Source organism: Ostrinia nubilalis, chromosome W, assembly GCF_963855985.1.
Source record: "Ostrinia nubilalis chromosome W, ilOstNubi1.1, whole genome shotgun sequence".
Lineage (NCBI taxonomy): Eukaryota > Metazoa > Arthropoda > Insecta > Lepidoptera > Crambidae > Ostrinia > Ostrinia nubilalis.
In genome coordinates this window covers 7,214,670-7,227,278 of record NC_087118.1, presented here as the reverse complement: position 1 = coordinate 7,227,278, position 12,609 = coordinate 7,214,670, and the positions used below count along the sequence as shown (strand labels likewise).

Below are 12,609 nucleotides of genomic sequence, written 5' to 3'. Positions count from 1 at the left end.
AGAGGGAGGCGGAAGTGAATGAGAGCGCGAAATGTCTCAGGCAAACTTTTTTTGCCTAGAAAACTTATGACCATAGACAACTTTTGTTTGGTGGTGTTTAACCTATTGGTCACCAACCTATTTCGCCTGGAACAGTAAAAAAATATATTTCTGTTTTGAAAATAAAGATTTAGGGTTTTAGGCAATCGCAAAAATACGCATAAAATAACTAAAGCATGTCTATAAGTATTTTTATCAAAGAAATATTGCACGGAAATGTTAAACGTTTTGTATTTTAAAAAAGACCATGGCGCTCTAAAGGATATAAACGCAACTCAGATTTTATTTAATCTGATTTGATTATGATGATTAATTATGATAGAAAAATAATTATTAATAACAATCGGTTATTATGAATAATTTGGTAAATGTGATTAAAGAAATCATTCACGTATGTATAAAATTAAATAAACTGCTTAGGGTTGGCGAAAGGTCCACCCCCGCCGCATCTAAACCTATTTATTAAATTTTAAACAGTCCGTTTAAATTTTAAACATTCCAATCTCATTATACTAATTTATATTAATATATTAAGATATCAAAACGTTCAAAATGTGTTGCTGTACACCACAGATATAGATAGATGCAGCATGTGAAAAAATTTGTATGAAGCCGATCGTGCCACTTTTTAAACGTCATTAGTGTCATTTTAGCGAATTTTAGTGATTGCCGCAACGTAAAAATAATCGTATCATCGTACTGCATTCGCAAAGTCATCGAAAGATATCGTGTGACTCGATTCGACAATTAATTAATTCCGATAAAACTGATAATTTGTTAAATACAAAACCAAAAACATCTTTATTTACCTTTTTAAATAAATTAATTCTTACAAATCGTCAAATGTCGTTATTTTTTTTTACCCTACCAGCGTTTCAAGACAAAAATTGGTCAAGTGCATGAATACATGGATCAGAGCCCCGATTACGGTAACTTTTAACGTCTACAATCCAGACACGCTTCTCGATTCTGCGATACGATTGGTCGTTCAACAGCGTACGTCAGCTGTTTTGACCAATCGTATCGCAGAATCGATGAAGCGTGTCTGGATTGTAGACGTTAAAAGTTACCGTAATCGGGGCTCAGTGTGTGTCTTATTGTTATAAAAGTAAGTACGGTTCCTTGTGATCGGTATGAGTGCACCACATACACGGACCATAGTTTTAACTCTTAAGAGTACATCGCAGGATATGTATTAAAAACAATGCTACTTTATTCTAATTAATTATTTGTTACTTGTGCTGTTAATTACAATTCTCAATCCGTAAATAATTTCTTCTTTCTACCGTGTTCGTACTACTGTCCTCGTAAAATCATCGAACCCGATTGTTGTAATCGGATTACATGAACATCACTCGACCATGTATGTCCATTTGGACATATCGGAATGGCACGCTTTAACGATCAACTTGCTGTATCTACTCTAATCCATATCTGTGCTGTACACGCTGTACACGAGCCGGTGCTCTCTTTTAAGATATTTGTAAGTGATAAATTAATGTGATTACTTTCTTACTTTTACCTCGACTGTCGGTAATTATTATTAATAACTGGTAAGTAACATAATATACATAAATTAAAACGAACTGTCCCACCCGCGACAGTGACAGGGGGGCGCCACCACCGTCAATACCGAATCGCTGGTTCCGATTTTTGCCACGTTGGAAACTATATAGTTGAAATGATGGTGGCGCCCCCCTGTCAATGTGTTTGGTGACACTGTTCAGTTTAAATTAGTTCATCTATATGACTGTAAGTAATGAACAGCGCAGCCGCCGCCGGTCTTATTGATCCTTGAGGGGATAATGACATTAATTAATCAGTAAGACGTACTATGGATCGAAATAGCGATTTATGGACATATTGATTTTTTTGCAAAGTTGCCCGTTCAGAAGTTACAAGGTTCCAAAATATGAGTTAAATATTTGTCAGTAATTTAAGGTTAATTTAAATTGTTAACGTATGGAATCTTTATATTTTCGTTGAATCTTTAAAGATATTCCAAAAAAAGTCACTTTTACTAACTTTTTTTTCATTTTTCAGAACCACATAACTTGTGAACGGGCAACTTTAGGCGCGCGCTGATAGTGTAGGATTATAGTCAACAAGCCATTTCATTCCATACAACGAAAATGGAAAATATTTTTTTCCAACCAAACTATTGGTTTTAAAGAAAATCTAACGACATATATTCATCAGAATAACCGTATCGATAGGTATTTTTTTCAAATAGAAATTATGAAAAATATCGCTATGTCGTAACCTATCAATATGAATTTAAAAAATAGTAGTTGTGAAAAAAAAAACGCTGTCCAAAATTTCGCTTTTCGATCGATCCATAATAGAAGTTTTTTTTTTAAAACATGATGATGACATTCACAACGCTAAAAAATTATTATTTTTATCTCATAAAGATAAAAGTAAATTGTGCCTGCTCCACTTTTACCTACTTTCGAGGGACCTTAATTTTTCAGTCGTACAAAACAAAATTTGACAGAAGGGCGCTACACGGGTTAAAATTCACATTTTTGTCCTTTGACGTTTCAAAATCATTTGATTAAATTTCCGAACGAAACATCCTATCACTCTCTAATCTATGGTCCCTACACCCTCCCTCTTGACAGGAAAAAGGGCGCGAACTTTCGAGGCGGGAGGTTCAATTTTTTTCGCTGCGATTTTTAATTTGAGTTTATTGAGTTTATCTAAAGGGAATTTCAGTTATAACTGCAACTATGGGTTCTGATAGTGGTGGATCTGCTAATTCTCAGTAAAAAAGAAAGTTAAACAAGACATCAACTGGTGAACTTTCTGATGATGATGATGACAGAAAATATGCACCATACTTCAAAAAGAATCACATCCGGAGTTATCCCGAGAACTCTCCAGGGACAGTATATCCAGTTTTTATTCAGAGCATTCATGATGACATTAAATTTGGAAATAAAGATCCTATTTACTTAAACACAATATTCAGTAGATACAACAAAGGTGTTAAGGAAATCAAACGAATCAATGCATTGCGGTATGCTGTATATTTCGATAACCCGAAAAACGCCAACTCTTTACTGTCTAATTCGGCCTTTCTATCATCTCACGAAATCAAGGCATTCATTCCTGCCTCCAACTCAGAGCGAACAGGAGTAATCAAATTCATTCCAACTGAATTGAGCAACCGGCATCTTTTTGACAAATTGATCAGTTCGCAGGAGATCTTGGCTGTGAGAAGATTCACCAAGAGGACCCCTGAAGGTGTCGTCCCTTTGCAGACCGTCTCAGTCACCTTTGCTGGTAATGTTCTACCTGAGCAAGTAAGTTATGGTCTATGCATACTCCCTGTGGAAGAATATATTAAACCTGTGTTACAATGTTTCAAGTGTCTTGGCTTCGGTCACAAAACTAAATTCTGTAAGCGCAATGTTGTTTGCTCTATTTGCTCTGAGTCGCACTCATATAAAGACTGTACAAATGTCAACAAACCTTTGTGTATCAATTGCAAAGGAGAACACGTTGCTGTAGCTAAGATTTGTCCTGTAAAACAACAAAAAATTTTAGAAAACAAGTCACGAATAATGAATAAACAAACTTTAGGTTCTTTTTTTCCTGCACTCAACAAATCTTATGCTAAAGCAACAGTTTCTCAACCTTCACCACAAAACCAATCACAAAACAAGAAAATTACTAAAGGAAATAAAGATCTTTTGTGTGACATAATAAACAATGAGTTTATACTCAAAGCCATTATCGACACCCTAATGAGTTTTTGTAAAAAAGATAATGTAATACCAGTCAATTCATCAACTATTAAAGAATTATTTATTAAAAATGTCAATCAGAATGGATAGAAAGTTAACTATTTTACAGCACAACATACAGAGTTTAAAACCCAAAATTCCTATTTTATCACAACTTTTAGTTAATTTAGATGTTGATATTTGTGTTTTAAATGAAACTTGGCTGAAATCTTCTGACAGAATTAGATTTAGAGGTTATCAAATATTTCGTAGAGACAGTGACACGGGTTATGGTGGTGTTGCCATTCTTTGTAAAAATTCTATTAAGTGTACAGTAATTTCCACTAACAGTAATGATAAAATACAGAATTTAGCCATTAGTATCCAAACTTCGCGTAATAATTCTATAAATTTAATGGGGGCGTATTGTCCACCTAGAAGAGGCCGATTCCCAATAAATACATTAAAAGATATTGTTCATTCATTACCTTCTCCTCTAATAGTCGTTGGTGATTTTAATGCTCACCACACAGCATTTGGTTCACAAAATAATAAGCCTCGAGGTATTCAAATATATGATATGTTAGATGAGCTTAATTTATGTATATTAAATAATGGCGAGGTCACTACTCTAGCTCGGCCCAATACAACTGCCTCAGCTATTGACATTGCACTTGCTTCTCCTTCTTTACTTTCATCAACAGAATGGTCAGTATATTACGAAGATAACTTGGGCAGTTATCATTTTCCAACAGTTATTAGGTTAATAACTTAATTGACGTTAATGTTTATGAGTACCCAAATAGACAGGAAAAATTTATTTATAGTAAAGCCGATTGGGCAGGTTATTATTGTAAATCTGAAAAAGCGTTTAATATTATAACTTCAGAAATAGATCCTAGTAATGCCTACGATAGTTTCTGTGAGATACTTAACAATTTAAAACTAGAGTTTGTTCCAGTTCACAAAGTTTCAACTAGTAATCACAAATCATTTAAACCTGTTCCTTGGTGGAATGAGCGTTGTTCAGATGCAGTACAAGCAAGCAAATTCGCGCTTCGTATGTATCGACGATATCCCTCAATGGATAATTACTTGTTATATAAAAAACTAGATGCTGCCAAAAAATTGATAATTAAAGAGGAAAAGACTCTCAGTTGGAGAAATCTTTGCACCGGCTTTGATCGCACTACACCTATTAACAAAATTTGGAATTTCATTAAAATGTTTAATCACAAACGTTCATCTACTAAAAATATAGAAAATGATGTGTTAATTGACTTTTTAGGAAAGGTTACCTCGGATAAACCACTAGATGACACTGCAAAATTAAATGATATCTTTGAGTCTAATGTATTAAATACTCATCTGAACTTACCATTCACCTTTGATGAATTTGTTTTGTCTTTAGATAGTAGAAGAGATACCACACCTGGGCTTGATGATTTTCCTTATATTTTAATAAAACGCTTACATAAAAGAGCTAAGCAAATCTTACTATCTATATTTAATAATTTATGGATGAACAATATCATCCCAACTTCTTGGAAAAGTATAGCTGTAGTGCCGATTTTAAAGCCTGATAAAGACCCTAATTCGGCTGAATCTTATAGGCCAATATCTCTTTCATCATGCGTAGGAAAGGTCTTTGAAAATATGTTGAAGAACAGGTTGGAATTTTATGTAGAATCCAGACTAATACTGCCAACAGATCAATTTGGCTTCCGTAAGGGCAGAAGCACACTTGATAGCCTTTTAAAATTTAGCGGTGATATAGAAGACGCATTCTGTGAACATAGCTATTTAGTAAGTGTTTTCCTTGATGTTAGTGGTGCTTTTGATAATGTGGATTTGCCAACCTTAGTAGAAATTTTACACAGTTACAATATTCCCGGAAAAGTATGCCAGTGGATTTTCAATTTCTTTAACTCTAGATTAGTGTATATTAAACATAACCACACCCTCCATGGTCATCAAAGAGCGTATAAAGGTGTAATGCAGGGTGCGAGTATTTCTCCCTTAATGTATCTCTTGTATACAGCAGAATTTCACAAATATGTTTCTGTAAATAATTTATCTATATTACAATATGCAGATGATATTGTACTATATACTAGAAATAGAAATATATCAGAAGCTGAAGCAACTCTCAATGAATCCCTGAATCTTCTGTTTTTATATTATAAAGAAAGATTAAAGTTAGATATTAATCCACAAAAAAGTTCATTGATGGTATTCAGTAGGAAAAATGATTCTGATTTTGTAAATTTAAATGTAAAATATTGCAATGTAAATATTAGTTTAGTAGGAGAAAAGAAATTTTTAGGCTTGTTTTTTGATTCCAAAATGTATTTCAATCGTCATGTAAATAACGTAGTTTGTATAATGCAAAAAACTGTAAATATTATGAGATGTCTAGCTGGTGTGAGTTGGGGCATGGATCCCAAATTACTTAATCTAATATTTAAGGCCATAGTGAGAAGCCATTACGATTATGGTTTAATAGTGTATGGTAAACATATCAGTCAGTTTCTTTCTCGGAGAATTGAAGTTATGCAGAATAGAGGTTTAAGAATTATCACAGGTGCTTTTTGCTCGACACCAATTAATTCTCTCGAAATAGAAGCTGGCATTCCACCTCTATCTGTAAGATTAAAATATTTGACTGAGAAATTTTATTTGAAAGTACTGGCTAACAAATTTTACTTAAATCTTTATCAGAAAAACAAAACTTTGCAAGGTCAACATTTAGTAGAACTTAAAGAATTATGTAAATGCATAGACCATAAAGAGAATTGGGACTTAGGCACTTTAGAAGTTCAGACGGTAAAACCAGTAGTTTGCTCAGCGAATGTGAAAAATAATACGGAGTTTTTAGAATATGTAAATACAAAGAAGTCAGGATATCGAAGAATATATACGGATGGGTCTAAGACAGAAGAAAGTACAAAGGCTGCATACTATGACTCGGACATAAGATTTGGCAGATGCTTTTCTTTAGACAAAAATGCATCAATATTTACAGCAGAAGCTTTTGCTATAAGCACCGCTTTGCAATATATCCAAGGAATTGAAGATACCAACACCTTTTTGATTATAACTGACTCATTAAGCGTACTTAAATGTTTGGAAAATGCGCACATCTCGTATAAAACGAACATTTATATAACCAAAATAAGACAAATAATATTAGAAAGTCAGAATAACAAGAATATTGAATTTATGTGGGTTCCCTCTCATTCTGGGATAACTGGAAATGAAACTGTAGACAAACTTATGAAGATACGAAATCCATACAACAATCCACTTTATCCAGCTCCGCCAGTACCTATTACCGATTATGACTCGATTCTGAAAACTAGGATGAAAGACAATTGGGAGGAAGTATGGAATATTACAAAACAAACAAAAGGAAAATGGTATTCGCAAATCCAGCAAGGAATTCCAAGTAAACCGTGGTACTTCAAACTGCAGAGTACTACTTCAAGAAGATTCATAACCACAATAAATCGTTTAAGGCTTGGACATGCAAAATTTCCAGCCCACTTAAAAAGGATGAGAATGGTCTCTACAGACAAATGCAAATATTGTCAGACTGACGCTGCAGACCTAGACCATATGATTCTACAATGTCCAGCCTTTAAAATGGAGAGGCTACTGCTAGTGGGTGGCTTACTAAAGACATACCAAGATGGAAATATTCCCCGCCTCTTGCCATCCTTACTAGCCAACGAAAATTCATATCTCCATATTTACCAGTACATTACTAGTACATCAATAGAACTATGAAGACCACAATGAAGACTTAGAACAAAATAGACACAGACGCACAGAAGAACATAGAACCAAACACTGAGATGTTTTACCAAACACAGTGCATTACAAGAAAGATTTGGCCGTATGGATATTTATCCAAAGCCGTAAAATTTATATGAAAAAAAAAAAAAAAACCCTCTTGACAAACTGTCAAACAAAAGTTTGTTTTGATTTGGTTGGTGTTGTTTTGTTCGAATGAAATTAATAAGAATAGTTACTTACATACATATCTCAAAGAAATAATCTATAGCTGAAACAAGTGATCTTAAAAATAATAGTAACAGAAGCCTTGTACAATATTGCAACAATATCTGAGTTTTCAATGTGATACTGTTACGATTAAACTTTGTCAAAGCTGATTACGTGACATTGGCGAAATCGTGGTTCTCAAAACCAAGTTGTGGCCAAAATAAAAGAAGAAGAAGAACTCTATGCATATTTTGCCTGTGTAAAATAAAGAAAATGGTGATTGCAGCGTAAGGTAATGCTTGATGATAACTATGAAACGTTTGATAATTGATGGCACTATTAATTATTCAATAATATTTAAGAGGTCAAAGTTTTTGAGGATGAATGTTTTTTACTCTTGCACTCTAAAAGTATTGTACAGTTTTGATGAAATTGTTTAACTATAAGGCTGGGTTGCACCATCTTACTTTAACAAACATCAAAAATCTATCAAACTTCATTCAGAAAACACCAGTTATCGTTAAAGTTACGGTCAAAGTTAGGTAATGCAACTGAGCCTTAATGTTTACAACAAAATGTAAGCACAATATCTATCAATTTAATTAAAGTTATATATTTTACTTTTCAGATGTTAAAGTGATCAATAATGATGTACAACTTGTCCCGGAAAACCAATATTTAATGAAAAACTTAACAAACCAAAGTAAACTGTTCATAATTCCAAAATATTTAATTGAACATAAATTGATTATTATCTTTAAATAAGCCTTCTTAATAAATGAGTGTTTTAAAATTCATTGGGTTTTAATTAATATTAAATATCTAATAACTTGAGATAAAAATGATATAGGAATGTTATGAACTGAACTAAGTACCTAAATATACCTACTATAATAAAGTATCAATCAATCATCAATGTTAATGGAGTTCAAGATAATAGTAATATTTTGATGGTAATGATACAGACGGAGACAAGGCTATTTTCATAAATAAAAATAGATGAAAACTTTTAAATACTATGTCACTTTTAAGAACTTATTCTACATAATAATAGGTTTGGAAGTTCTTTACAAGCTTAAACTTGTTTGTTTGGCTCTTGTGCATAAAATCTTACTTTTACAGGCATGGTATGCAGCTAAATGCATCAAATAAATTATTAAGTAAATACTTTTATCCTTCTTACTGTTAGAATTTTGCTGTGTCACAGAATAAGTAATAGTACAGGTACAGAAGGATTACTCCGCAAGACGATTTAAATAAATGCGAGTCTTGCTACGACGCGATACAGTGGAATTCAGCTCGCACAGCACTACGTACCTACAATTTTATTCACCTACAAGTTTTGTCTCTTTCTATCGCGTGCCTCTGAACTCTTCTTACGCTGTTAGGGTTGCTGTCTAGTGAAAAAATAATTAATCTACTTATTTGTAATGAGGTACGTATGTAGGTAAGTATGCATTCATTATGGAAAACCTTGGGAGAGGCCTTTGTCCAGCAGTGGACGTCATTTGGCTGAAACGAACGAACGCATTCTGAGCAGTAGTCATAGTAGGTTAGGTTCCTATACTATCCTAAGAATTATTGATTACCTACATGGCCAACATACCTTTCAGCATCTTTGGGAAGCGGAAAAAAAAAGATAAATCCGGTAGATTACTTTTCGAATTTAAACACCCGAACGCCGCACAATATTTCTTTCTCTTTATGTCCATATTTAAATAATACTTCGATCATAGAATTATAATCATACTACAACGCACGCCAGCGTCCTGACGAGTGCGCGCGTGACACTCGACTGATATAATACCCGCCGGCGGGGCGCTTCGCTGTAGGTAATTATCGGATGTACCGCGCGGAGTGAGCCAGGCCTGGCTGTGTGTAGGTTTTTCATATCCAGATTTATTCTTAGAGATGTTTTCTTTGTGTAATGAAGTACTATAACACTAACTTAATTTAGTAGTAAGTAGGCAATACTTACCACATTTAGTTTCAACAAATGTCATAATAATACGAGTAAGTACTTTAGTAAGTCCTGTTCTTTATATTTTTTAAAATTATTTTGGGACTGGATGGCGCAATACAGGGTGGAATTTTATAATGCCACCTGGAGGGAAAGTACAAGTAGATAGAACTTTTATCTCAAAGAAAACATTCCTTTATTTTTGAAAAGAAATAGAACTACATTCAAAGATTTACAAACATTTTCTTGCCACACCCAGAATCAAACCAACTGAAATCTATTAAAAATTACAACCTGTATTTTTATTGCATCAATTGTTAGGGTTAAGTATAAGGATGAAATCTCTTTAACAAACTTGATAAATTAAATGAAATGAAAACCATGAAATCTTAAATTATTTTATTTATGTACAGAATACATTGTCTTACTTACTTACTTAATTAATTACTTTTCAAAAATAAAGGAATGTTTTCTTTGAGGAAAATTTTCTATCTACAGTATTAAGAGTACTTTCCCTTCAGGTGGCATTACAAAATTCCACCCTGTATAACCTATGTACAAGTTACTGATTTTTGCTTGAGAAATAATAAGAATTAAAATCTATAAAAATATGTAGAGTATAACTACCCACAAGGGCTGCTCCCATGTGGTGGGGCTTATCACCCTGCCAGATGGGTAGGACTATATGAGTTGAGAACGCGGGACATTACCAGGAGTATTGGCGTGTGCCTCAAACATTCGTCAGCGGTCCCTATTCGGTCTCACACAAGGAAAACGTCATTACGCCTTCGGCTTTCAGTGTGCGGCATGAATGTATTGTCCTGGTGGCCACTGTTCGAGGCCTATTAAAAGGGCAGGGGATGAAGAAGTCGATTGGTCATGTGGAAGACTACAGCCGGCAGAAAATGGTCGTTACCTACCTAAGTGGGCTTTCTGGAGCGGTATTATGACCCGTAGCCCGTCAATGCTAGTGTCATCCGGTTGGCAAATGACCATGCTACCCAATGTCGCAGTCACTATGCCTAGACAGCCTCCACCACTCGCCACTGGTACCTCCGGAGCCGTCCTGTGAAACTACCCTTAGTGTAATTAAACGCACTGCCCTCTAATCTATAGATATAAACCAGTTAACCAAGTGCGTGTCGTGCCACGCGCAGTGTAGGGTTCCGTAGTTGCCCGTCGTTACCGCAATATATTTCTGAAGCAAGCAATTAGTACTTCATCTTAACACTTTTAATGGGGGGACGCCCTAAGTTACTCGAACAAAAATTGGCTTCAATAAAGTGCTACTTTAATATTTTGCAAACGGGATCCGTTAAAAAAAAAAATAGTCTTAGAAACCCCTAAGCCATTATAAAAGACCTATCCAACGATACCCCACAGATGGGGTAGAAGATGGAAAAAAAATCCCCACTTTATATAGGGAAGCTACCCTAAAAAATATTTTTTTAAGTTTTGTTTTATTACTTTGTCGGCATGATTAGAATACATACCAATGGTAAAGTGGCAATACCTCCTAACTAACAATATTAAATTTTTTTAAGAAATCGATTTAATTTCCTGTGGACATTTTCCATTCGAAATTTTTCTCCTAACTGATATTTCTTTTTAGATAGCAATAAAACTTTGTGGAAATAGCTGCTATATGCGCAAGTAATATTCTTATAACACTGGGCTGCAGTCCTGTCTTAAATATTAAAATTAAATTTATGGAAAGAAAGAAAGAAAGAAACATTTATTGCCATGGACATCACAGAAGACAAAAGATGTAAATAATAGAAAAAAAAAGTAAATAAGACATAGGTGACATAAAACATGTACAATGAAAGTGAAAGTAAACTGAGCAGTGCCACCCTGTCGCACAGCGATGTCCATCGCAATGGGACCCCACTCAGCATATTCCGACGCTGGTTTTCAGTGTGGCGATTTTCGTTCTTTGAACTATCGTTCGGCCTTGGGTCTCGCCTTAGTAAGCTCCTGTATACAATTTGTATTGAGAATTTAGTTCGGTTACGAAAGCGATTGACAGCTTGGCGGCCATCTTGGATTTTCAAAATTTTGTATTTTTTCTTTGATCTGGACTACTTTCCGCACCGAACCCCATTTTTACTTTTTCTCTAAGTTTACCAAGTTCCGAACAGCAATGCCTTAAAAACCTCATGTCCAAAAATTGTGTAATCCCGTAACTCCAAGTGTTGCCAGGTCATCGAGATAAAAATGGTCAAATGTCATTAGTTTCACTTATTTGCACACGTTTCAGTAAAAAAAATCATCACCGGAAGTCATTATTTCCATTTCTTTCATAAAATATAAGGACCAAATCTCCAACAATATAGCAACATTGCAGAAATTTCTTTACCCAAGCGATACCTCTTGACAAGACACATGAACGCCTCATACAACCCAATTTTCACGAATATTGCCACCTACCCTAATAATGCATTTTAAAAATCAGAAAAATGAAACTTTTTACCAATTGGCCGCTTGCTCCGCCGCCATCTTGATTTGCCATGATTTTTTATTTTTCTAATAATTAGGGTCATCTAGCTGACCAAACACCATTTTTAGATTTTTTCTGCCATATCTCCATCTGTCCGTTCCTCCTTAACTATAAAGATACTACCCATGTCGCAAAAAATACTCTTTCTCATAGCTTCCAGTGTTGCCAGGTAATCGAGAAGAAAATGGTCAAATAACCTTTTTAGGATTACTTTGCACGAGTTCACATTCAAATTTTTGACCGGAACTCATTATTTACATTTTTTAATTTTTTTTTGACCAAATCTCCCAAAATATGGCAACACTGGTGAAACTTCTTTAGCCAAGCGACACCTCTTAACAAAACACACATACAATTCGACTTTCCCAGATGTT

General features: G+C 34.4%; 1 long non-coding RNA gene across 1 annotated transcript; it reads right to left on the bottom strand.

Moving 5' to 3' along the window:
* Positions 1–3,052: 3,052 nt before the first annotated feature.
* On the bottom strand, positions 3,053–4,203 carry LOC135086382 (uncharacterized). Its single transcript, XR_010260460.1, has 3 exons — positions 3,911–4,203; positions 3,517–3,567; positions 3,053–3,372 (listed from the first exon to the last, which is right to left on the bottom strand). It is a non-coding gene; the product is annotated as an uncharacterized LOC135086382 (long non-coding RNA).
* Between the last annotated feature and the right edge of the window lie 8,406 nt (positions 4,204–12,609).